Consider the following 26750-nt stretch of genomic DNA (forward strand, 5'->3'; position numbering starts at 1 on the left):
AGCGGCATTAGGCTGAGGTATTTCAAATATAAAATTAAGGAAGTTGATCCGCATGAACTTGAGGTTTCTGCAGGGTGATAAATATGGGTCTATTTCCATTCTTCCACATGCCCCCATCCAGTTAGTCCACCATCAGTTGTTGAAGATACATTGCTTTCTTCCTGGAATTATTTTGTTTGCTTTGTAAAAGGCAATTATCTATAACTGTGCAGTATTATTTCTGGGGCTTTAATTTTAATCCACTCATCAACTTGTCTAATCCTATACCAACACTGTGCATTTTCATCACTCTAGATCTGTGGGAAAGTTGAAGTCACATTGTGAGATCTTAATGATTGTCAATGGGTGATTAAAGCTTTATCTGAATTTCTTTTTCAAAAGTGGGTCTCCTGTTTGTGGCAAACAAAATTAAATTTGAAGCAATCGGATAAATATGTAGTATCTTTTATCTCTTATGATTTTGGATTGAAGTCTATTTTATTACCTACTGGAATGGCTCCAGAAGATTTCTCCTTATGTCCATTTGTGCAAATTTTTCCTACTTTTTATTCTGAGATAATGTATTTCATTTAAGTTTAGGTATATTATTTGTATGCAGCAGAAGATAATTAGATGAAGGAAAGCACTTGATAATATCCAACAATACTTCATAATAAAATGATAGCAGCCTTTATAGATATCTGTGAATTACCCAAACATGATGATTTTAGTTTACAACACATACATAGCCAACAATAATAATATTGACATACTTTAAAATGGCACTTAATTTTACATCAAATTTTCAAATGTGGAGAATTACATGAGTATGACTTGTGCATTTAGGATGAGAAATAAAATGATAATTGTGATAGGATGTGAATCTAACCTGACTTTGGGAAAGATTTGGTATACAGGGACCAAACAATTTATTGAACAAGACATTTTTTGTGCAAAAACTCACAAAAGATTGCAGTATGTACGGCAGTACATGGAGCAATATGTTGTAGTTTCTCCACAGCTCTGGTGAATTTTTCTGAAAGCAAACATGAGTGAGCATACCAAATAAATAATTTCCTGTCAATTTTTTGTTTTGTTTTGTGACTGTTCATAATATGCAAGATTGCATGAGTATTGATGATTTCAACAAATGAGTAAATAGAGAAAACCTATCTTATAAGACAGTTGTTTTACGTTCAAAAAATGGATATTTATTATTGTGATATATACCACATTTTTGTAGGTGCAGAAAATTTTATTGATGATATACAAGAGAGTAGAAAAGGCTCTGTTGACTCCCTTGTTAATAGGCGGGCATGGGATGGAAATTTTGAGGGAGATGCACCATTTTGGGGACAAACTTGTGACAGCGGCTCCTCAGCACCTCTGGGCCACTCTCTTGCTCTCTTCATTTTGGCTAGGGTGGGGTGGGTGGTTCAGTGTTTCTTACTCCTTGGAGGGCATGTAATCCATGAGGTCAACCACTTGCTGATGTAGCCATATTCATTGTCATACCAGGTAATGAGCTTTACTAAGTTGTCTTCAAGTGCAATGCCAGTCACAACAGAGTGAGAGTTGCTGTTGAAGCCACAGCAGAAAACTTAACCTCAGAGAAGCCCATAATGCCCTTTAGTGGTCTCTCAGATGTTTGTTTTACCACCTTCTTGATATCATCATACTTAGCAGGTTTCACTAGATGGCATTTCAGATCCAGAAGGGATTTATTGGGGTATGAATATAAAAGTTCATCCTGGTGACCTTGCCCACAGCCATGGCAGTACCAGTGATGATATTCTGGGTTACCCCATGGCCATCACACAACAGCTTTCCAAAGGGGCCATCCATTGTCTTCTGAGTGGCAGTGATAGTATGGACTGTGGTCCTGAGCACTTCCACCATGCCAAAGTTGGCATGAATGATGTTGGCCAGAGGGGCTACTCAGTTTGTGGTCCAGGATAGATTGCTGACCATCTTAAGTGAGTTGTCATAATTGCCATGGTTCACAGCCATTACAAACATGGTGGCCTCAGCTGAAAAGGTGGAGAGATTATGTTTTGACCCCACCCTTCATGTGGACCCAGGCCTTCTCCATGGTGGTAAAGGTGCCAGTAGACTCCATGACATACTTAGCACCAGCATCACCCTATTTGTTGATATCAGAATCTCACACCTTGAAGATGGTGTCGGGCTTCCTGTTGATGACAAGCTTCCCATTCTCAGCCTTGTCTGCACCATTATATTTACTATGGGTTTAGTCATACTGGAACATGCAGATCATGAAGTAGAGGTCAATAAAGGGGCTGTTGATGTCAACAATCATCATTTTGGCTGATGCAAAAAAAGCAGACCTGGTAACCAGGAACCCAATATGGTCAAATCTGTTCACTGCAACTTTGTCATCTTGTCTACAGGGCTAGGATGCCATTGCACAAGAAGATGTCCCTGTCTAAGGGCTCTAAGCTCCATTGTTAGAATTTTAACAGTGCATTTCAATGGATATCGATTCTTAAATATAACTTTTTAGACAAAAACTCACAAACCCATGTTTAAGAAAATATAATTTATTTAATACAGAAATGATTGAAATAAATTGATGAAGTTAAGCTTTAAGATTTCTGTGTCCACTGTTCTTGTAGTCATATCACAATTTAGATGACAGACAAGAAGGGTTTACATACAAATACAAAATTTTTCTTAAACCTTCAAGAATTATGTCACCTGGTTAAAAAGAATTAAGGATATAACAGGATATTATTTTAAACTTAATTCTGACTGAGTAAATTCAGAGTTTTCTGGATCTGAATATGTGTGTGTACACATGCAAACGTGCACATGCACGTTTTGACAACTGTGCACAGAGAAAGTTTTAAAATATTTTTTTGAAAAATGAATAGGCATGAAGGATTTTGAGATGAGTGTGTCATGTGAAGCTGGTTGTAAGAAAATGTCAATGAAAATATCATTCTTGGATGGAAAATTAAGCATGCACACAGTGTCATGAATGGAGAAAGAGGTTGACTGAACTGAGGAATGATTCAGAATCAACATGAGCAACTGCTATTTTTGATGGAAGTGCACATACTAGCAAAATATATGCTACGTTTTTGTCAGTATGACATAATGAAAACCAATATAAATCATGATATTTTCAATAATAATATTTTTATTGTTTCCTTTGTCAAAGATCAAGTGACCACTGGTGTGTGGATTCATTTCGGGGTCTTCAATTCTATCCCACTGATCTATCTTCCTATCTCTGTATCAATGTTGTACAATTTTTATCGCTATCGTTCTGTAATACTGCATGAGGTCAAGGATGTTGATTACCCCAGAAGTTCTTTTATTTTGAGTATAGTTTTCGATATCAAACACAAAAACAGGAAGAGTAAACCTGGACTACAGCAAAACCCATTTGAACTCTTTTTTTCTTTTTTCTTTTTGATTATTCTATTTACTTACTTTTCAAAGGTTATCTCCCTTCCCAGATACTCCTTACCAAACTTCTAGGCCATGCAAACTGATCCCTGACTGTATGAGGGTGCTTCCACAACCACTTACTCATTCCTGCCTCTCTGCACTAGCAGTCCTTTATGCAGCTTCACAGGTCAAAGGAACTACCCTCCCACTGATGACAGATTAAACAATACTCTATTATATATGCAGTTGGATACATTGGCCCTATGTGTATTTTTTTGGTTGGTGGTTTAGTCCATGTGAACACTATGGTGTCTGGTTGGTTGATACTGTTGTTCTTCCTATGGAGTTCCCAACCCTTTAAGTTCTTTTGGCACTTCCTCTACCTCCTCCACTAGAGTCTGCATAGTCAGGTTGATGAATTCCTACAAGAATTCCAATCTGCATTGGTCAAGCTGTAGCAGAGCCATTCAGAGGACAGCTATAGTAGGCTCCTCTCTGCAAGGACTTCTTGGAATCAGCAATACTGTCTGGTTTTGATTGGTGCATATGAGATAATTTCCCACAATGAGAAGACTTTAGATGACATTTTCTTCAGTCTCTACTTCACTCATTTTATCTGTATTTCCTTTAAAAAATAATAATTCTGAATCAAAATTTTTGAGAAGAGTATTTGGCCCCTACCCTCACTCTTGAAATTTTCCTCTGTATTCTTATGAATACTTCTCCATTCACATTCCTCTAGATACAAGTCTCAGTACCCTTGGACAGGTTATAACAGAAGCAGAATCCATATGTACAAAAAACATTGACTTTTAAGTGTACAGCAATATCCAGTGCAAAACACTGTATTTCTTGTGTCATTAAAACACAAAACAGGACTTATCATCACACAAACCAGTGAGTTGACTACATGTGCTCTGGTTTCTTTCAATCCAAACCGACTGAAAAAGGTTAATGAGTGTACAATTTTTAGTAAACTCATGATTGCCATTGTTGATATTAGATTTCAAGTAAGAATAGATGGGTAGAAAGATTTTATGAGAAAAGTTTACACATTAGAAGACAGTCTTGCTTCATAGTCACTAGCTGTTTCGAAGGTACTAAGAAGATATTATGAAAGAACCCTTCCTCACAGTCACTACTGCAATGTAAAATGGGCAAAAACAATGTATAAAAGCAAAGGTAATATAGAATAGATTGGCCAGCACACGTTATTAAATTGAAAAACAAAACATGAAATCATGGAGGGAGATCATGATTTTGAATTCAAATATTAAGATTACACTGATTTTTCACTAGTATTCAATGTATAAAAGGTAGAGTTGCAGGGACTAAACCACCATTCAAAATGGACAAATGGTAGTCCCATGGTTCCAGATGGTATTTTAGTAGAGGAGTGCTTTATCTAGCATCAGTAGAGGGGCTATCCCTTGATCCTATGGAGGCTCCATGATAAAAGAGGAGGGGAATGCTAAGGAGGTGAGTCATGATTGGACAGGGTAAATAGGTAAGTACCCTGATAGAGGAAGGGAAGGCAGAGGGAATAGAAAATTGGTAGAGGAGAAATTGGATACTGATATAAAATTTGAAATATAAATAATTGTAATGACCTAGACAAGGAAAATAAAAAGAAAGAAAGCACAGAGAATGAATTCTTTGTTCATCCTCTTGAACCTTTAATATTCAATCTTTATCATGTAAATTAACTGTGCATCAGTGAAAAGTGTATGATTTTTGATAGAGCTATAATAAATATATTAATGGCTTGGTCTGTTTATTGAGTCTAAAGAAAATGGAAGCAGAGACATTGTTCATATATTCTGTTCATGCCACCAGTGTGAGTTTGTCAATACTGTACATGTTTTGTGGAACTCAGTGACTATAATCATGAGCGTGCCTCGCTCTGATACTATGTCCTTTGTGTCTCTAGTAGTTCTGATTGTACCATTTCTGCATTTCTCACTGTGAATATCTGATACAATCCACTGACATCATTTCTATTTGTGTCAATATAATAAACTTTTTAAAGTCTTCTAAGACCAAATGAGAACAAAAGGCTTCCTTCCAGGCATTAACAAACACGAGTGATATCATGGATACTGAGAATTAATTACCCTCCAAAGTATTTATCAATCAGTGTTTATGATTTCATGAGCAGTGGACACCAGTTGCAGAGCCCCAGGAGAGAAAGTGTTTAAGATTCCTCCAGGGCTCAGAAGCAATTTGGAAAAAAAAGAATCATGTATATGCAACTACTTCTTTACCCAGAGTAATAAAATATGGTAGAAATTTGATGTGCTGATATGCATGGCACATCACAAGCCACACTGCCCAGGTTTAAGGCTGGAAAAAATATGTTCATTTTAATGATAGTATTCTTTCTCCTCAACATTCCACTTCTCATGGCAAATTCCATTGATCCAGGTGCTTTTGGAAAATAAATTTGAATGAAGTCAAGGATATAGATTTGGACACAAGTTGTTACTTCATCCTTGAGGCAGTTCAGTTGCCTATGGAGAAATATTATTTCAACAAGACTCTGAATGTCCTGTAAGTGCATTTGTACTATTCATGTAAATGACATCTTCCATATTTATTGAGTGCTCTGAGGTTGAAGATTAGGCAAATCCTTGAGTCTTCTGTCATATTGCTAAATCTGAATCCCATTAAACAAGCTTAATTATTTACAGATTGTATCCTATTTTCTCCCTTTAATTAATCCAGTGAAGGTTTTGTTTTTCTTTTAGGTCAAAGACTTAAAGCCTTGAAGCTGAAGAAGAAAGGAATATCTACATTGATCTTTCACATAAACCCCTCCTAATAAATATTTATGTTGCAAACTAGACAATGGTGACTTTTGAATTTGATCTCATAATATTTTATTGAGTTTTATCCTAAGCACTTACAAATAACTTTCATAAACTCTGCTGACAATTCTTTCATCAATGTGTTGCTCCTATAGCCTATGCTAGTTCTATTAATATCCATGGTTCTTATATTTATCAAAAAATGTTACATACTTGCAAACACCCTCTCAAATTCATTGCACATGGTCACTTCTTGCCTTCAAGTGTTTCCACAAGTATGAAAAGGAAAGACTTTTATGCTCTGAAATTTATATTTTGTATGACTGTCTGGATGTATATGTTTGTATGTAATGAACAAGGAATATTTAGGTCATTAGCAGGCAAGACATCCACATGTTTTAAAAGATAAAATCCAAAAGACCTGTGACTGTGTGCTTCACACTGTTCATGTACAATCACTGGCTTTTGTCTTTTATAAAGTTCAGTTTGGCACTCTCTCTTTAGAATAAAATATATTTGAAAAATATGGAAATAAATGGCATGTTTACATTCTTAGAATAGTGAGGCTATCAATAACAGTGTTGCCTCCTTTAGTCCCTTGTCACAGGCATAGGTTACAGTTCTGGTGCGGGACAGTTGGACCACATTTGCATACTGAGATACAGCAATTTTCTATTAGATGTTTGTCATTGTTTTAGAAACGTGGCTACTCTTTTCATGTCTAAGTTTGTTAATCTCTGAACCCGTTATGATATTGATATCTTATGAGACGTTTTGCAGTAATTTAGAAAATATAGGTGCACATGATAAATGAGGTAACAATACTTATTTTAGTGAGTTGTTGATAGTTGTTTTAAAACACAGTCCTTCATACTCCTAGGTTACACAGACAGCTTAAGTAACAGATGTTTCCTAACGTTTCACTTAAGGAAGTATTTCGAGCAATGCACAAGGTTTATTCTCCAATTACTTTCGTATATAAGTAAGTTTTTAATTGAACATTTTGTGTGTGGTAATAGAGAATATCCTAAAATCGCCAGTTTTATAGTGTATAGATTGAAAGCACAAATGGACACAATTTTTTGGTTAGAAACTCATTGTTTTTACATAAATTGAATCATTAGATATATAGGTAATGCTTAGTATTTATTGTTTAGATTTTATTAAATAACAAGGATGAGCCTTGAAATATTAGTCTTTACATAAACATAAACACAATATGGTATTATTTCATCCCCACTGTCTTGTGGCCCACATTTATTACAAAGAAAATGAACATAGTACATCAAAATTTCTTCTATATTTTAAACATATAATACTGGCAAATACAAATATCACTGCAATTTATTTATTTTCCTAGTTTTCAGTAGGATGCCAGCATTATTTTATTTTAATTGGAAATGTCATGAAAGATGTTTCCTAGAAATTAAGTTATAAAGATGAGAAATACCCATAGTGAATATACCACATTCCTTTGTAAATAGTAAGTAGGTGAGTAATACTTGGGTGGTGGGGTAAGCTCATAATTTCTGCACTAAGTACCTAGCACAAGTGTATACCTGCACATTTGAAGCGAGGATAATCTGCAGCAAAGTATTTTATCAAATACTGGGAAATATTTCCTCTTATGACTTAAATAATCCTTGCTCAATACACACAAATATATGCATAAATATGTATGATTTACCAAATGCATGTTTGATATTTGAATTAATATATTTAGAAAAGGTTTTCTTTCCACAGATAATTGAAAGAAAAATTATCAAGAGGCAGGTAGATATGATGGGACATTTTAAGAATATTGGCGACTCATTGTAAGTGATTGTAAGTACAGGAACCAAAGTTGTTGCAGAAAGATTATTATGCATTGAAAAATAAATCATGTTTTCACTTCCTTAACCAATTCAATTAACTTCACAAGAAAATATCATGAACTCAATGATTCTCATAGCACACATGTTTATATTGATTATTAATTTCAAAATCAAGACATGGTCAAAATTATTGTTTTGTTTATATCTGTGACTTTCTATTTACTTTCTGACCAAGCATTCAAAAACAGAGATGGAAATCCTCTCTGTAAAAGAGGTCAATAACATATCTTTTTTATAGGAGACAAAGTGACATGAACTTTTAAAGTGTTTGCTATTTTCTAGGTTATCATATCAACCCAATCTCAGAACAAAAGACAGCTGTTTCCATGTTTAGAGATCAGATGCAAAAGCTTACAGTACAGAATAGTGCTTCTGTTGAGTACAATTGATCATGTATATTCATCTGTTCATAATAAAACTGTGCTCTTTTTACAGAAAAACAACCAAATACAACAGATATGCATTGGCATTAGTCTTTACAATGGATGAAATAAACAGGAATCCTCATCTTTTACCAAACATGTCTTTGATTATAAAACATACATTGGGCCATTGTGATGGAAATATCCCACTCCGCTTACGTAATCAAATATTTTATATGCCTTTTCCTAATTATGTCTGTAATGAAGAGACTGTGTGTTCATTTATGCTTATGGGACCGAAATTGTGGCCATCTGTAGATTTTTTCATTCACTTGAACATCTTATTTCCTCATGTGAGTTATCATAGGCCAGGCATTTTTAATGTCATTTCTCTTTGGGAGATTTTTTAAAGATATTAAGAAAATTAATGGATGAGATTGGATTTATACTTATATCATCCTATGTAGGTCTACAGTACTTACTCATCAGACACATGACAGATTTTCTACCAGGAGTGAGTTCCAGATATTGACAGTTTCCAGAAAGGAAGAAGTTAGGAAACCATGACGAATTGAGTCTGGCATGATGGCAGAGAGAAACTTGCAGCCTTGACTGATTACCAGTCAGAGTGTTTCTTTATTTATACAAATCTCTATCGGCAGAGCTTGATTCATGTTGTTCCAAAACATAGGGAATATTATTTCTGTCTCCAGATATAAGTTATCTTTATATTGATCAAAATTCAGATTATCATTCTTAAAATTTCAAATAGTAAAACTATCATTTACCATCATGGTGATATTGTAAGTTTACTTATGAGTGATTAAACTGTGTTGGAACAGAATTACATTTTACAAAATTTCCCTGTAATTGGATCATATCATCTGAAGTATTTTTTTTTTGAACGGCATGATAACAAACCATTCTTAGACTGGTAGCTCTATTCCATCAGTCTATCTGTCTGTCTCTGTACCAATACCTTGCAGTTTTTATCACTATTGCTCTTTAATACTACTTGAGTTCAGGGATAGTGATTCCCCCAGAAGTCCTTTTATTGTTGAGGATAGTTTTAGCTATCTTGGGTTCTGTGTTATTTCAAATGAATTTGCAAATTGTTCTGTCTAACTCTCTGAAGAGTTGGATTGATATTTTGACGGGGATTGCTTTGAATCTGTGGATTGCTTTTGGTAAAATGGCCATTTTTACTATATTAATCCTGCCAATCCATGAGCATAGAAGATCTTCGTTCTTCAGAGGCTTGAAGTTCTTATCATACAGATCTTTCACTTGCTTGGTTAGAGTCACACCAAGTTATTTTACATCATTTGGGAGTATTCTGAATTGTGTCATTTCCCTAATTTCGTTCTCGCCAAGTTTGTATTTTGTGTAGAGAAAGGCTACTGATTTATTTGAGTTAATTTTATGCCCAGCCACTTTACGAAAGGTGTTTTTCAGGTTTAGTAGTTCTTTGGTGGAACTATTGGGGTCACTTAAGTATACAATCATATTGTCTGCGAATAGTGATATTTTGACTTCTTCCTTTCCAGTCTGTATCCCTTTGATCTCCTTTTGTTGTCTGTTTGCTCTGGCTAGTATTTCAAGAACTGTATTGAATAAGTAGGGAGAGAGTGGGCAGTCTTGTCTAGTCCCTGATTTTATTGGGATTGGTTCAAGTTTCTCTCCATTTAGTTTAATATTAGCTACTGGTTTGCTGTATATGTCTTTAAATATGTTTAGATATGGGCCTTAAATTCCAGTTCTTTCCAGGACTTTTATCGTGAAGGGGTGTAGAAATTTGTCAAATGCTTCTCAGCATCTAATGAAAAGATCATGTGGTTTTTATCTTTCAGTGTTTATATAGTGGATTACTTTGAAGGATTTCCATATATTAAACCATGCCTACATACCTGGGATGAAGCCTACTTGCTCATAATGGATCATTGTATTCATGTGTTCTTGGATTCAGTTTGCAAGAATTTTATTGAATATTTTTGCGTCAATATTCATAAAAGAAACTGGTTTGAAGTTCTCTTTCTTGGGCCTTTGTGTGGTTTAGGTCTATGAGTAATTGTGGCTTCATAGAAGGAATTCATTAGCGCTCTCTCTGTTTGAATTTTGTGGAGTAGTTTGGACAGTATTGTTATGGGTCTTCTATGAAGGTATGATAGAATTCTGCACTGAATCCATCCACACATGAGTTCTTTTCACTGGGAGAATTTCATGACTACTCCTATTTCTTTAGGAGATATGGGGTTGTTCAAAAGGTTTATTTGTCCCTGATTTAACTTCGGTCCCTGGTATCTGTCTAGGAAAGTATGTGTTTCCTCCAGATTTTCAAGTTTTGTTTAATATAGGCTTTTGTAGTAGGACCTGATGATTTTTTGAATTTCCTATGGCTCTGTGTTATGTCTCTGCTTTCATTTCTTATTTTTTTTAAATTTGGACACACTCTTTGTTTCTTCTGGTTAGTCTGGCTAAGTGTTTATCTATCTTGTTGATTTTCTCAAAGAACCAGCCTTGGTTCTGTTCGTTCTTTGTATAATACTTTTTGTTTCTACTTGGTTGGTTTCAGTTCTGAGTTTAATTATTTCCTGCCTTCTACTCCTCCTGCATGTGTTTACTTCATTTTGTTCTAGAGGTTTCAGGTGTGCTGTCAAGCTCCTGATATATGATCTCTCCTGTTTCTTTTTTTAGGCATTCAGAGCTGTGAGTTTTCCTCTGAACACAGCTTTCATTGTGTCCCATAAGTTTGGGTATGTTGCACCTTCCTTTTCATTAAATTCTAAGAAGTCTTTAATTTCTTTCTTTTTTCTTTCTTGACCAGGTTATCATTGAGTAGAGCATTATTCAACTTCCATGTATATGTGGGCATTTTTCCTTATTGTTACTGAAGACCAGCTATAGCCCGTGGTGGTCTGATAGGATGCGTGGGATTATTTGTATCTTTCTATATCTGTTGAGGCCTGTTTTATGATCGACTACATGGTCAATTTTTGGAGAAAGTCCTATGAGGTGGTGAGAAGAAGTTATTTCCTTTTGTTTTAGGATAGAATGTTCTATAAATATCTGTTAAATCCATTTGGTTCATTACTTTTCTTAGTCTGTCTATGTCTCTGTTTAATTTCTGCTTCCATGATCTGTCCATTGATGAGAGTGGGCTGTTGAAATCTCCCACTATTATTTTGTGAGGTGCAATGTGTGCTTTGAACTTTAGTAAGGTTTCTTTCATGTATGTAGTTGCACTTTTATTTGGAGCATAGATTTTCAGGATAGAGTTCATTTTGGTGGATTTTTCCTTGATGAATATGACATGCCCTTCCTTAACTTTTTTGATGGCTTTGGGTTGAAAATTGATTTTATTCGATATTAGAATGACTACTCCAGCTTCCTCTTTAGACCATTTCCTTGGAAAATTGTTTTCCAGCCTTTTACTTTGAGGTTGTGTCTGTCTTTCTCTGAGGTGTGTTGTCTGTAGGCAGCAAAATGTTGGGTCTTCATTGCATATCCAATTTATGAATCTGTGGTTTTTTATTGGGAAATTGAGTCCATTGATTTTGAGAATTGTTAAGGAATAGTGGCTTTTGCTTCCTGTTATATTCTTATTTGGATGTGAGATTCTGTTTGTTCTGGTCATCTCTCTGTTTTGTTGCAAAACAATTAGTTTCTTGCTTTTTCTAGGGTGTAGCTTGCCTCTTTGTGTTGGGCTTTACCCTTTATTATAGATTGTAGGGCTGGATTTGTAGAAATATATTGTGTAAAGTTGGTTTTGTCATGGAATATCTTGGTTTCTCCATCTTTGTTAATTGAGAGTTTTGTTGGATACAGTAACTTGTGCCGGCACATTTGTTCTCTTAGGATCTGTATGACATCTGTCCAGGAACTTCTGGCTTTCATAGCCTCTTTTTTGAAGTCTGGTGTAATTCTGTTCGGTCCGCCTTTATATGTTACTTGACTATTTTCCCTTACTGCTTTTAATATTCTTTCTTTGTTTTATGCACTTGGTGTTTTGACTATTATGTGATGGGAGGAGTTTCTTTTCTGCTCCAATCTATTTGGAGTTCTGTAGATTTCTTGTATGTTTATGGGCATCACTTTCGGTTAGGGAAGTTTTCATCTATGATTTTGTTGAATATATTTACTGGTCCTTTGAGTTGGGAGTCTCCTCTCTCTTTTCTACCTATTATCCTTTGGTTTGATCTTCTTATTGTGTCCTGGATTTCCTGTATGTTTTGAGCCTGTAGCTTTTTCCATTTTTCCATTATCTTTGACAGTTGTGTCAATGATTTCCTTGGAACCTTCTGCCCCTGAGATTCTCTGTTCTATCTCTTGCATTTTGTTGGTGATGCTTGTATCTATGGCTCCTTGTCTCTTCCTTTGGTTTTCTATATCCAGGGTTGTCTCTCTTTGTGGTTTTTTACTGCTTTTATTTACATTTTTAATTCCTTCACCTGTTTGATTGTGATTTCTTGTTATTCTTTCAGGGATTTTTGCATTTCCTCTCTATACAGTTCTGCTTGTTTATTAGTGTTTTCCTGCATTTCTCTAAGGGAGTTCTATATTTCTTTCTTGAAATCCTCCATCATCATGATTAAATGAGATTTAAAATCTAGATCTTGCTTTTTTGGTGTGTTTGGATATTCAGTGTTTGCTTTGATGGCAGATTTGGGTTATAGTGATGCCATGTAGTTTTGGTTTCTGTTACTGGGTTCCTGTGCTTGCTCTTGCCATCAAGTTGTCTCTGGTGTTAACCATGTTTTGCTATTTCTGACAGTGGTTAGATCGTCCTATAGGCTTGTGTGTCAGGAGTGCTATAGACCTGTTTTCCTGTTCTCTTTCAGCCAGTTATGGGAACAGAGTGTTCTGCTTTCAGGCGTGTAGTTGTTCCTGTTTCCTGATCTTTAGTGTTCCTGTGGGAGTGTATCCTGAGTCCACCAGGCAGGTCACTTTATTCTTGGAGTCTGGAGTCACTTGTCAGAGCCAGGTTTCAGCTCTCTGTGAGCGCAGCAACCAGAAGGGCTGCCCCACCTTCGCTCGGTAACCTGTGCACAGGGAACCCAGATGGTGCTAGTCGTTTTCCTCTAGAGTCAGAAATGTGGACAGAGAATAGTCTCCTCTGGCTTCTCAGACATGTCTCGTAATATCTTTTTTATTACATATTTTTATTTACATTTTAAATGTTAGTCCCTTTCTCAGTTTCTTGTCCATTAGCACCCTATACCCACTCCCTTCCTTTTTTCTATAAGTGTGTTCCCCTCCCCACAAATCCCCTTCCTCCTCTCGACATTCCCTTACACCAGGCTTCCAAACTTGACAAGGGCTTCTCTTTCCTTTTGAGCTCGGTAATGCCATCCTCTGCTAACATATGCAGCTGGAGTCATGGGTCAGTCCATGTATAATCTTTGGGTAGTGGTTCAGTTCATGGGAGTTCTGATTGGTTGGCATTGTTCTTCTTATGGTGTTTCAAGCACCTTCAGTTCTTTTAGTCCTTTCTTCAATTCCTCCAAAAGGGGTGCTGTTCTCAGTTCAGTGTTTTGTTGCAAGCATTTGCCTCTGTATTAGAGACACTCTGGTTGTGTCTCTCAGGAGACATCTATATCTGACTCTCATCAACATGCACTTCTCTTTTTGTTTTTTTTCTTTGTTTTGTTTTGTTTTTTTTAAAGAAATATTTACTTACCTATTTTATGTATGTGAATACACTGTTGCTCTCTTCAGACACAAGAAAAGAGGGCATTGAATACCAATACAGATGGGTGTGAGCCACCATGTGGTTGTTGGAAACACTCAGCATCCTTAAAATAGCAGTCAGTGCTCTTTTGTTAATGTATACATATTAAAATTATATATGTATATATATATATATATTTACTTTTCCATCTTTATTAAATTGGGTATTTCTTATTTACGTTTCAAATGTCATTCCCTTTCCCAGTTTCTTGGCCAACAGCCCCTTCGCCCCTCCCACTCTCCTTCTATATAGGTGTTCCCCTTTACATCCACCCCCCACTACTGCCCTCTCCCCAAAAATCCCATTCACTGGAGATCCAGGCTTGGCAGGACCAAGGACTTCCCCTTCCACTGTTGCCTCTACTAGGCTATTCAGTGCTACGTCTGATTTGGAGCCCAGTACATGTATAGTCTTTGGGTCGTGGCTTAGTCCCTAGAAGCTCTGGTTGTTTGGCATTGTTGTTCCTATGGGGTCTCAAGCCTCTTCAGCTCTTTCAGCCCTTTCTCTGGTTCCTACTACAGGGGTCCTGCTCTCAGTTCAGTGGTGTGTTGCTGGCATTTGCCTATGTATTTGCCTTATTCTGGTTGTGTCTCTCAGGAGACATCTACATCCAGCTCCTGTCAGGCTTCACTTCCAGCATGCAATTCTTAGTTTCATCAATCTTATCTAGTTTTGGTGGAGATATATATATATATATAATGTGGGACAGGCTCTGAATGACCCGTCCTTCAGTCCTTCAGTCTCTGATCCAAACTTTGCCTCCATATCGCCTCCTTTGAATATTTTTTGTTCCCACTTTTGAGAAGGAGTGAAACATCTGCACTTTTGTCATCCTTCTTAATCTTCAGGTGGTATTTGGATTGCATCTGATACATTTCGCAGAAAAATTGTTTGTGTATTTAGTAGGATGAGTCTTTGAATATGATTTGCTGCTAACACTTTTACGCAGCCAGATTGTGTTTATATTTTTGAATTTACTTTGTTCTATTTATCCGTTTCCTAAGGAGGAGATAGGCAGACATTCACAGAGTATTTTTGAGCCTTGTCCTGAAATGGAGATCTCTAGCATTTTTATGTGAGTCACAAACTCTAGTATACACAAAATAACTTCAAGTAGGGAAAGATAAGAATATTTGTTCCTACAAACTAAAGCAGTATTATGCATCAGACTTCCCTCTTAAATAGTGGAAGTATTTCTGGATTAAGGCATATTTTTTAAAAAAAAAATAATAGCCAAATATCCCAAAGTTGTAAACATATTAAAATCTCTCTAAACATTGGAAACACAGATATTAAGACAGAAACTGAATGACAGAATGGAAATTATTATTTTTGTCAAAGAGCTATGCGGGCTGCTCCCATTAGAAGGGGAGGTACAGGAGTTCTAACATTGACCATTTAAATCAGGAATGAGAGGAAAAGTTGTAGGTAATCACTTGTTGTAAGTAAGTATAATTATAAGTTTTTTTTTAAATTGACTTCAACTCTTGCTGTTCTTTGTATTGTAGTTCCTTCAGATTTCCTTCGGACCTTTCCATTCCATTTTCAGTGATAATGAACAATTTCCTTATATCTATCAGATGACCCCAAATATACATCACTAGCATTTGCAATGGTCTCTTTCATACTTTACTTCAACTGGAACTGGGTTGGTCTTGTCATCTCAGATAATGATGAAGGCAATCAATTTCTCACAGAGTTGAAAAAAGAGACCCACAACACGGAAATATGCTTTGTCTTTGTGAACATGATGGCAATCAATGAGAATTCATTCCATGAAAAAACTGACATGTACTACAACCAAATTGTGATGTCAACCGCAAATGTTATTATCATTTATGGGGAACGACCCAGTATTATTGAACTGTGTTTCAGAACATGGACATCTCCAGTCATACAGAGGATATGGGTTACCAAATCAGAGTTGTATTTCCCAACAAGTAAGAGAGACTTAAGTCATGGAACATTCTATGGAACTCTAGCATTTCAACAACACCATGATGTGATTTCTGGATTTAAAAATTTTGTACAGACATGGTACCATCTCAAAAGCATGGATTTATATTTATTAAAGCCAGAGTGGAGTTTCTTTGAATATGAAACCTCAGCATCTTACTGTAAAATACTGATGAGTAATTCATCCAATGTCTCATTGGAATGGCTAATGGAACAGAAGTTTGACATAGCCTTTAATGACAATAGTCATAGTATATACAATGCTGTGTATGCCATGGCCCATGCTCTCCATGAAAAGAATCTGAAACAAATTGATAATCAGGAAATCAGCTATGGCAAAGGAGCAAGTACTCACTGCTTGAAGGTAGATTATTAAAGCTTTTTTCCATTTATTTTGTATATTTTATATATTATCATTGCAAATGTTATACCCTTTCCTTCACCTCCAACCCCACCCCCTACTTCTATGAAAATGCTCTCACTCATCACTACCGACTCTAGCAACAACACCCTGTCATTGTGCTACATTTTCCATCTCATCCAGAATTTCTAGTTTTGTTGAGTATAGGCTTTTATAGTAGGAGCTGATGATTTCTTAATTTCTTCAGTTTCTGTTAAGTCTTGGTTTTCACTTCTGATTTTGTTAATGTGGATACTATCTCTGTGCTTGCTAGTTAGTCTGGTTAAGGGTTTAGACATATCTTGATTTTCTCAAAAAACTAGCTCCTCGTTTTCTTTATTCATTGTTTCTGCTTTGTTGATTTCAGCCATGAGTTTGATTAGTTCCTTCTGTCTACTCCTCTTGAGTGCATTTTCTTCTTTTGTTCTAGAGCTTGCAAGTGTGTTGTTAACTTGCTAGTGTATGCATGCTCCATCCATGGTGATCTGATATGATGCATGTGAATATTTCCATCTTCTTATATCTGATGAGGCCTATTTGTTGAATGATTATATGGCCAGTTTTGGAACAATTTCCCTATATCTATCTGATGACTCCAAAGAATACATGACTAGTATTGGCAATGGTCTCTTTTATAAACTTCAACTGGAACTGAGTTGGACTTTTCATCTCAGATAATGATGAAGGCAATCAATTTCTCTCAGAGTTGAAAAATGAGAGCCAAAACAAGGAAATATGCTTTGCATTTGTGAACATGATGGTAATTGATGAGATTTCATTCTTTCAAAAAAACTGAAAAGAAGGTGCACTGTTTTGTTTTAGGATGAAATGTTTTACAGATAACTGTTTATTCCATTTCGTTCATAACTTCAGTTAGTTTTAATGTGTCTCTGTTTAGTTTCTGTTTCCATCATCTGTCCATTGATGAGAGTGAGGTGTTAAAGTCTCCAACTATTACTGTGTGTAATACAATGCATTATTTGCTCACTAGTAAATTTCTTTCATAATTGTAAGTTCCCTTGCATTTGGAGCATATATGTTCAGAATTGAGAGTTCATTTTGGTAGATTTTTTCCTTTGATACATACAAAATATACTGACATAACTTTTTTGTTAACTTTGGTTTGAAAGGAGATATTATTCAGTATTAGAATGACTGCTCCAGCTTGTTTTTTGGGAGCATTTGCTTTGAATTTTTTTCCAGACTTTCGCTCTGAGGTGCTGTTTTTCTTTGTTACTGGAGTGTGTTTGTTGTATGAAGCGCAATGTTGAATCATGTTCATGTACCCACTCTATTAATCTATGTCTTTTGGGGGGAATTAGGTACATTGAAGTTAAGAGATATTAAGGTACAATGGTTGCTATTTCCAGTAATTTTTGTTGTTAGAAGTGGAATTATGTTTGAGTGGCTGGTTTATTTTGAGCTTGTTGAAAGATTACTTTTTGCTTTTCCTAGGGTGTGTTTTCCCAAATTGTTTTGGTGTTTTCCATTTATTTTCTTTGTAGGCCTGGATTTGTGAAAAGATACTGTGTACATTTGGTCTTGTTATGGAATATCTTTGTTTCTCCATCTTTGTTAATTGATATTTTTGATGGGCAAAATATCATGTGCTGGTATTTCTGTGCTCTAAGGGTCTCTATGGCATCTGGCTAGGATCTTCTAGCTTTCATCTCTCTGTTGAGAAGTCTGATACAATTTTCATAGGTCTGCCTTTGTATGTTACTTGACCATTTTCCTTTACTGTATGTGTGTGTGTGTGTGTGTGTGTGTGCGCGCAAGCCTATGTGTGTGTTTGAGTGACTGTGTTTGTATGTGTGCCAGTGAATATATTTTGTGTATTTTCATATCTGTATTTCATATCTGTGCATATGTATCTGATTTTGTGCCCAAATATTTACATATGTTTGTTAACATGTATGTATGTATATTTGTGTTTAATATGTATAAAGATATGTATAGCTCTATTATATGTGTGACTTGGAAAAGAAGTGAGCCTTTCTTTGCGTTAATGTGTGTGTGTGTGTGTGTGTGTGTGTGTGTGCAATCTGTGTTTGGTTTTGCATTTTTGTCAGTTTGAATTTTGTAGTCTTGTCTGATAAAACTGAAATTCTGGGAATTTTACGATAATTTCATTTTTTAAAATATTTTATATTCTTCTTTTATTGGATATTTTTAAATGTACATTTTAAATATTATTCCCATCCCCAGTTTCCTCTCCAGAAACCCAATATCCCATCTGTCCTCCCCCAGTTACTATATGGGCTCTCTTTCACACAAACACTGACTCCCTCCCAGCTCCCTGCCCTGACATTCCCCTACACTGGGGCACCAAGACATGACAGGAACTAAGGCCTCTCCTCCCATTGATGCCTGTCAAAACTATCCTCTGCATCATTTGCCACTGGAGCCATAGGTCCATCCCTGTGTACTCTTGATTCAGTCCCTGGCACCCAGGCAGTTCTGGGGATCCTTGTTTCTTGATATTGTTGTTCTTCTTATGTGGCTGCAACCTCCTTCAGCTTCTTCAGTCCTTTCTCTAACTCCTCTACTGGGGACCCTATTCTCAGTTTAATGGTTGACTGTGAGCACCCTGCCTCTATACATGTAAGTTTTTTCCAAAGCCTCTCAAGAGACAGATATAGCAGGCTCCTGTCAACAAGTACTTCCTGGCATCCACAATATTGTCTGGGCTATGTGTTTGTATATGGGATGGATCTCCAGGTATGGCAGTATCTGCCTAACATTTCCTTTGGTCTTTGTTACACAGTTTGTCACCATATTTTCTCCTGTGAACATTTATGTTCCCCCATCTAAGAAGATCTAAAGCATTCATACTTTGGTCTTCATTCTTCTTGAGTTTCAGGTTGTCTGTGAATTGTATCTTGGGTATTCATAGCTTTTGAGCTAAAATCCACTTATCAGTGAGTGCATGCAATGTGCTCTTTTGTGATTGGGTTACCTTACTCCAGATGACTTTTTTTTAATATCCATCCATTAACCTAAGAATTTCATGAAGTCATAGTTTTTAGTAGCTGAGTAATATTCCATTGTGTAAATTACCACTTTTTCTGTAACCATTCCTCTGATGAAGGACATCTGGATTGTTTCTAGCTTCTGTCTATTATAAATAAGGATGCTTTGAACATAATGGAGAATGTGTCCTTGTTATACGTTATATGTCAAATATATGCCCAGAAGTGATATAACTGGGTCTTCAGGTAATACTAATGTCGAATTTTCTGAGGAACAACAAGAGTGATTTTCAAAGTGGTTGTACCAGCCTGCAATCATACCAACAATGGAGGATTTTTTTTCCACATCCCGGAAAACATCTACTATCACATGAATTTTTGATCTTCTCCATTCTGACTGGTGTGAGGAGGAATTTCAGTGTTGCTTTGCATTTCCTTTACCAGATGACTAAGGATGTAAAACTTTTCTATACATACTTCTATGCTATTCAATATTCCTCAGCTAAAAATTCTTTTTTAGTTCGGCAGCCCATTTTTACAGGGGTTATTTGATTCTCTGTTGCCTAACTTCTTGAGTTCTTTGTGTATATTGAATATTAGCCCTCCATCTGATGTAAGATTGATAAAGATCTTTTCCAAATACGTTGCTTGATTTTTTTTATTGACAATGTCCTTTGTCATACAGAAGCTTTGCAATTTTTTTTATTAACTTGAGTATTTCTTATTTACATTTCGAGTGTTATTCCCTTTCCCGGAAGCTTTGCAATTTTATAAGGTAAAATGTTTTCCTTAATAATCTTAGAGTGTAAGTCTTTGATGTTCTGTTCAGGAAATTTTCCCCTGTGCCCATGTGTTCAAGGCACCACCCCACATTCTTTTCTATTTGTTTCTGAGTATCTGGTTTTATGTAGAGGTTCTTGATCCACTTATACAACTCTCTCTCCCTATCTATTCAATGTAGTACTTGAAATCCTAGCTAGAGCAATTAGACAACAAAGAAAGGAGAATGGGATAATAATTGGAAAAGAAGTAAAAGCATCACTATTTGCAGATGATATGATAGTATACTTAGCAATCCCCCAAATTCCTACAGCTCATAAACAACTTCAGCAAAGGGAGTGGATATAAAATTAACTCAAACAAATCATTAACCTTCCTCTACTAAAAGAATAAACAGACTGAGAAAGAAATTAGAGAAGCAGCACCCATCAAAATAGTCATAATTAATATGAAATACCTTGGTGTGATTCTAACCAAGTGAGTAAGAGATCTGTATGACAAGAAATTCAAGTTTCTGAAGAAAGACATTGAAGAAGACCTAAGAAGGTGGAAAGATCTCTCATGTTCATAGATTGGCAGTATTAATATAGTAAAAATTGACATCTTACTGAAAGCAATATACTGATAAAATGCAATACCCATCAAAATACAGACTCAATTTTTCACAGTTATAAAGAGAAATTTGCAAATATTTTAGGAATAACAAAATCCAGGTTAGCAAAAGCTATTCCCATAAATTAAAGCACTTCCAGGAGAAACACCATTTCTTACCCCAAGCTCTATTACAGAGAAATACTGATATAAACTGCATGGTATTAGTACAGAATCATGCAGGTAGATCAATGGAATAGAATTGAAGACCCAAAAATGAATCAACACACCTACGGTCACTTGATCTTTGACTGTTGAACTAAAACTATGTAGTGGGAAAAAAACATTTTCAACAAATGTTGCTGGTTCAACTGGAGGTCGGTATGTAGAAGAATAAAAATTGATCTATTCTTATCACAATGTACAAAGCTCCAATCCAAGTGGATCAGGAACACTCACTTAAACCTGAAAATTTCATTTTTCCAATTGTTTTGTTGTGATTTCTCTCTTTCATTCTTGCCTTTACTATGAAATTATCATATATTTTATGACTTTAAGGAATGGTATGTACATTGTTGTGCAATGCTTGTCTTTTAGTTACACTCATTTTTGAGAAAGATCCACTTCACCAATCCTTTTGGGGAGAGAGTGATTATGAAAGAGAGAGTAAGAGTGCAGGAAGACTATGACATTGTTCACCTGCAGAACTGCTCACAACACCTTAGGATTAAGTTGAAGATAGGGCAGTTCAGCCCATATTTTCCACATGGTGGACAATTTCACTTATATGAAGACATGATTGATTTGGCCACAGGAAGTAGAAAGGTGGGTGTATACTAACTTATTGATTTATACTGCACAACAGTAAACACTGCAACATACTGAAATGAAAAATTTGTCATATCAGGAACCAATTTCTAGGCTCCTGTATTATATTTCTTTTTTTCATTTTTAACATAGTTTTACGAATTCTTCTCAGATTTCATGCATGCATAAAATATACATTTTACATATCAGAAACATTATCTGAAATTTAACAAATATAAAACTGTTCTTCACCACTATTTGATATTCTTTCCTGTATATTTAACAGTATTATTTTCATGTCTTTGTGTTTTTACAGAGTAATTTCCTCCTTTATCTTAAACCTCTAGAACCCATGTTGATATGAGTGAGACTAATGTCACAGTTATGAAATACTAAGATTCATAGTTGCAAACATTTATCATTATACTCCAAAATGTTTTCCCTTGTAATAGGACATTTACCAAGCTCATTAATTAATACAATTACAAACATTCGTAGTCACAGAAACATGACTTTTAATAAACTTGAAAAACACCTTCACATTTTTAAATAATATAATCAAAATTTCAAAGGAACGTATAGACAGCACAAGTAAAACAGACAAGGAAATGGCTAATAAAGCACATCAATATGGTAATAACAGCAACCAGACAAAAGTAAAAAATAATTTTCAATGATAGCTGAAAATTTTTGGTAATATTAGCTAAATGTAAGTAATGACAAGTAGGCTTTTTTTTTTATTAACTTGAGTATTTCTTATATACATTTCGAGTGTTATTCCCTTTCCCGGTTTCGGGGCAAACATCCCCCTCCCCCCCTCCCCTTCCTTATGGGTGTTCCCCTCCCAACCCTCCCCCCATTGCCGCCCTTTTCCCATAGACTAGTTCACTGGGGGTTCAGTCTTAGCAGGACCCAGGGCTTCCCCTTCCACTGGTGCTCTTACTAGGATATTCATTGCTACCTATGGGGTCAGAGTCCAGGGTCAGTCCATGTATAGACTTTAGGTAGTGGCTTAGTCCCTGGAAGCTCTGGTTGCTTGGCATTGTTGTACTTTTGGGGTCTCGAGCCCCTTCAAGCTCTTCCAGTTCTTTCTCTGATTCCTTCAATAGGGGACCTATTCTCAGTTCAGTGGTTTGCTGCTGGCATTCGCCTCTATATTTGCTGTATTCTGGCTGTGTCTCTCAGGAGCGATCTACATCCGGCTCCTGTCGGTCTGCACTTCTTTGCTTCATCCATCTTGTCTAATTGGGTGGCTGTATATGTATGGGCCACATGTGGGGCAGGCTCTGAATGGGTGTTCCTTAAGTCTCTGTTTTAATCTTTGCCTTTCCCTTCCCTGCCAAGGGTATTCTTTTTCCTCATTTAAAGGAGTAGTGAAGCATTCACATTTTGATCATCCGTCTTGAGTTTCGTTTGTTCTAGGGATCTAGGGTAATTCAAGCATTTGGGCTAATAGCCACTTATCAATGAGTGCATACAATGTATGTCTTTCTGTGATTGGGTTAGCTCACTCAGGATGATATTTTCCAGTTCCAACCATTTGCCCACGAATTTCATAAACTCGTTGTTTTTGATAGCTGAGTAATATTCCATTGTGTAGATGTACCACATTTTCTGTATCCATTCCTCTGTTGAAGGGCATCTGGGTTCTTTCCATTTTCTGGCTATTATAAATAAGGCTGCGATGAACATAGTGGAGCACGTGTCTCTTTTATATGTTGAGGCATCTTTTGGGTATATGCCCAAGAGAGGTATAGCTGGATCCTCAGGCAGTTCAATGTCCAATTTTCTGAGGAACCTCCGGACAGATTTCCAGAATGGTTGTACCAGTCTGCAATCCCACCAACAATGGAGGAGTGTTCCTCTTTCTCCACATCCTCGCCAGCATCTGCTGTCACCTGAGTTTTTGATCGTAGCCAATCGCACTGGTGTGAGCTGAAATCTCAGGGTTGTTTTGATTTGCATTTCCCTTATGACTAAAGATGTTGAACATTTCTTTAGGTGTTTCTCAGCCATTCGGCATTCCTCAGCTGTGAATTCTTTGTTTAGCTCTGAACCCCATTTTTTAATAGGGTTATTTGTTTCCCTGCGGTCTAACTTCTTGAGTTCTTTGTATATTTTGGATATAAGGCCTCTATCTGTTGTAGGATTGGTAAAGATCTTTTCCCAATCTGTTGGTTGCCGTTTTGTCCTAACCACCGTGTCCTTTGCCTTACAGAAGCTTTGCAGTTTTATGAGATCCCATTTGTCGATTCTTGATCTTAGAGCATAAGCCATTGGTGTTTTGTTCAGGAAATTTTTTCCGGTGCCCATGTGTTCCAGATGCTTCCCTAGTTTTTCTTCTATTAGTTTGAGTGTGTCTGGTTTGATGTGGAGGTCCTTGATCCACTTGGACTTAAGCTTTGTACAGGGTGATAAGCATGGATCGATCTGCATTCTTCTACATGTTGCCCTCCAGTTGAACCAGCACCATTTGCTGAAAATGCTATCTTTTTTCCATTGGATGGTTTTGGCTCCTTTGTCAAAAATCAAGTGACCATAGGTGTGTGGTTTCATTTCTGGGTCTTCAATTCTATTCCATTGGTCTATCTGTCTGTCTCTGTACCAATACCATGCAGTTTTTATCACTATTGCTCTGTAATACTGCTTGAGTTCAGGGATAGTGATTCCCCCTGAAGTCCTTTTATTGTTGAGGATAGCTTTAGTTATCCTGGGTTTTTTGTTATTCCAGATGAATTTGCAAATTGTTCTGTCTAACTCTTTGAAGAATTGGATTGGTATTTTGATGGGGATTGCATTGAATCTGTAGATTGCTTTTGGTAAAATGGCCATTTTTACTATATTAATCCTGCCAATCCATGAGCATGGGAGATCTTTCCATCTTCTGAGGTCTTCTTCAAATTCTTTCCTCAGTGTCTTGAAGTTCTTATTGTACAGATCATTTACTTGCTTGGTTAAAGTCACACCGAGGTACTTTATATTATTTGGGTCTATTATGAAGGGTGTCGTTTCACTAATTTCTTTCTCGGCTTGTTTCTCTTTTGTATAGAGGAAGGCAACTGATTTATTTGAGTTAATTTTATACCCAGCCACTTTGCTGAAGTTGTTTATCAGCTTTAGTAGTTCTCTGGTGGAACTTTTGGGATCACTTAAATATACTATCATGTCATCTGCAAATAGTGATATTTTGACCTCTTCTTTTCCGATCTGTATCCCTTTGATCTCCTTTTGTTGTCTGATTGCTCTGGCTAGAACTTCTAGAACTATATTGAATTAGTAGGGAGAGAGTGGGCAGCCTTGTCTAGTCCCTGATGTTAGTGGGATTGCTTCAAGTTTCTCTCCATTTAGTTTAATGTTAGCAACTGGTTTGCTGTATATGGCTTTTACTATGTTTAGGTATGGGCCTTGAATTCCTATTCTTTCCAGGACTTTTATCATGAAGGGGTGTTGAATTTTGTCAAATGCTTTCTCAGCATCTAATGAAATGATCATGTGGTTCTGTTCTTTCAATTTGTTTATATAATGGATCACGTTGATGGTTTTCCGTATATTAAACCATCCCTGCATGCCTGGGATGAAGCCTACTTGATCATGGTGGATGATTGTTTTGATGTGCTCTTGAATTCGGTTTGCCAGAATTTTATTGAGTATTTTTGCGTCGATATTCATAAGGGAAATTGGTCTGAAGTTCTCTTTCTTTGTTGTGTCTTTGTGTGGTTTAGGTATAAGAGTAATTGTGGCTTCGTAGAAGGAATTCGGTAGGGCTCCATCTGTTTCAATTTTGTGGAATAGTTTGGATAATATTGGTATGAGGTCTTCTATGAAGGTTTGATAGAATTCTGCACTAAACCCGTCTGGACCTGGGCTCTTTTTGGTTGGGAGACCTTTAATGACTGCTTCTATTTCCTTAGGAGTTATGGGGTTGTTTAACTGGTTTATCTGTTCCTGATTTAACTTCGATACCTGGTATCTGTCTAGGAAATTGTCCATTTCCTGAAGATTTTCAAATTTTGTTGAATATAGGTTTTTATAGTAAGATCTGATGATTTTTTGAATTTCCTCTGAATCTGTAGTTATGTCTCCCTTTTCATTTCTGATTTTGTTAATTTGGACACACTCTCTGTGTCCTCTCGTTAGTCTGGCTAAGGGTTTATCTATCTTGTTGATTTTCTCAAGGAACCAACTTTTGGTTCTGTTGATTCTTTCTATGGTCCTTTTTGTTTCTACTTGGTTGATTTCAGCTCTGAGTTTGATTATTTCCTGCCTTCTACTCCTCCTGGGTGTATTTGCTTCTTTTTGTTCTAGAGCTTTTAGGTGTGCTTCAAGCTGCTGACATATGCTCTTTCCTGTTTCTTTCTCAGGCACTCAGCGCTATGAGTTTTCCTCTTAGCACAGCTTTCATTGTGTCCCATAAGTTTGAGTATGTTGTATCTTCATTTTCATTAAATTCTAAAAAGTTTTTAATTTCTTTCTTTATTTCTTCCTTGACCAGGTTATCATTGAGTTGAGCATTGTTCAATTTCCACGTATATGTGGGCATTCTTCCCTTATTGTTATTGAAGACCAGTTTTAGGCCGTGGTGGTCTGATAGCACGCATGGGATTATTTCTATCTTTCTGTACCTGTTGAGGCCCGTTTTTTGACCAATTATATGGTCAATTTTGGAGAAAGTACCATGAGGAGCTGAGAAGAAGGTATATCCTTTTGCTTTAGGATAGAATGTTCTATAAATATCCGTTAAGTCCATTTGGCTCATGACTTCTCTTAGTCTGTCTACATCACTGTTTAATTTCTGTTTCCATGATCTGTCCATTGATGAGAGTGGGGTGTTGAAATCTCCCACTATTATTGTGTGAGGTGCAATGTGTGTTTTGAGCTTTAGTAAGGTTTCTTTTACGTATGTAGGTGCCCTTGTATTTGGGGCATAGATATTTAGGATTGAGAGTTCATCTTGGTTGATTTTTCCTTTGATGAATATGAAGTTTCCTTCCTTATCTTTTTTGATGACTTTTAGTTGGAAATTGATTTTATTTGATATTAGAATGGCTACTCCAGCTTGCTTCTTCTGACCATTTGC

At 36.3% G+C, this 26750-nt stretch overlaps 2 pseudogenes; one reads left to right on the forward strand and one right to left on the reverse strand.

Annotated features, from left to right (window-relative positions):
* Positions 1-1425: 1425 nt before the first annotated feature.
* Gapdh-ps50 (Glyceraldehyde-3-phosphate dehydrogenase, pseudogene 50) lies at positions 1426-5705 on the reverse strand (annotated as a pseudogene).
* A 45-nt stretch (positions 5706-5750) lies between these two features.
* Positions 5751-26750, forward strand: part of Vmn2r116l-ps14 (vomeronasal 2, receptor 116 like, pseudogene 14) — a 35399-nt pseudogene continuing 14399 nt past the window's right edge.

This window comes from Rattus norvegicus, chromosome 1 (genome assembly GCF_036323735.1).
Source record: "Rattus norvegicus strain BN/NHsdMcwi chromosome 1, GRCr8, whole genome shotgun sequence".
NCBI classification, from domain to species: Eukaryota; Metazoa; Chordata; class Mammalia; order Rodentia; family Muridae; genus Rattus; species Rattus norvegicus.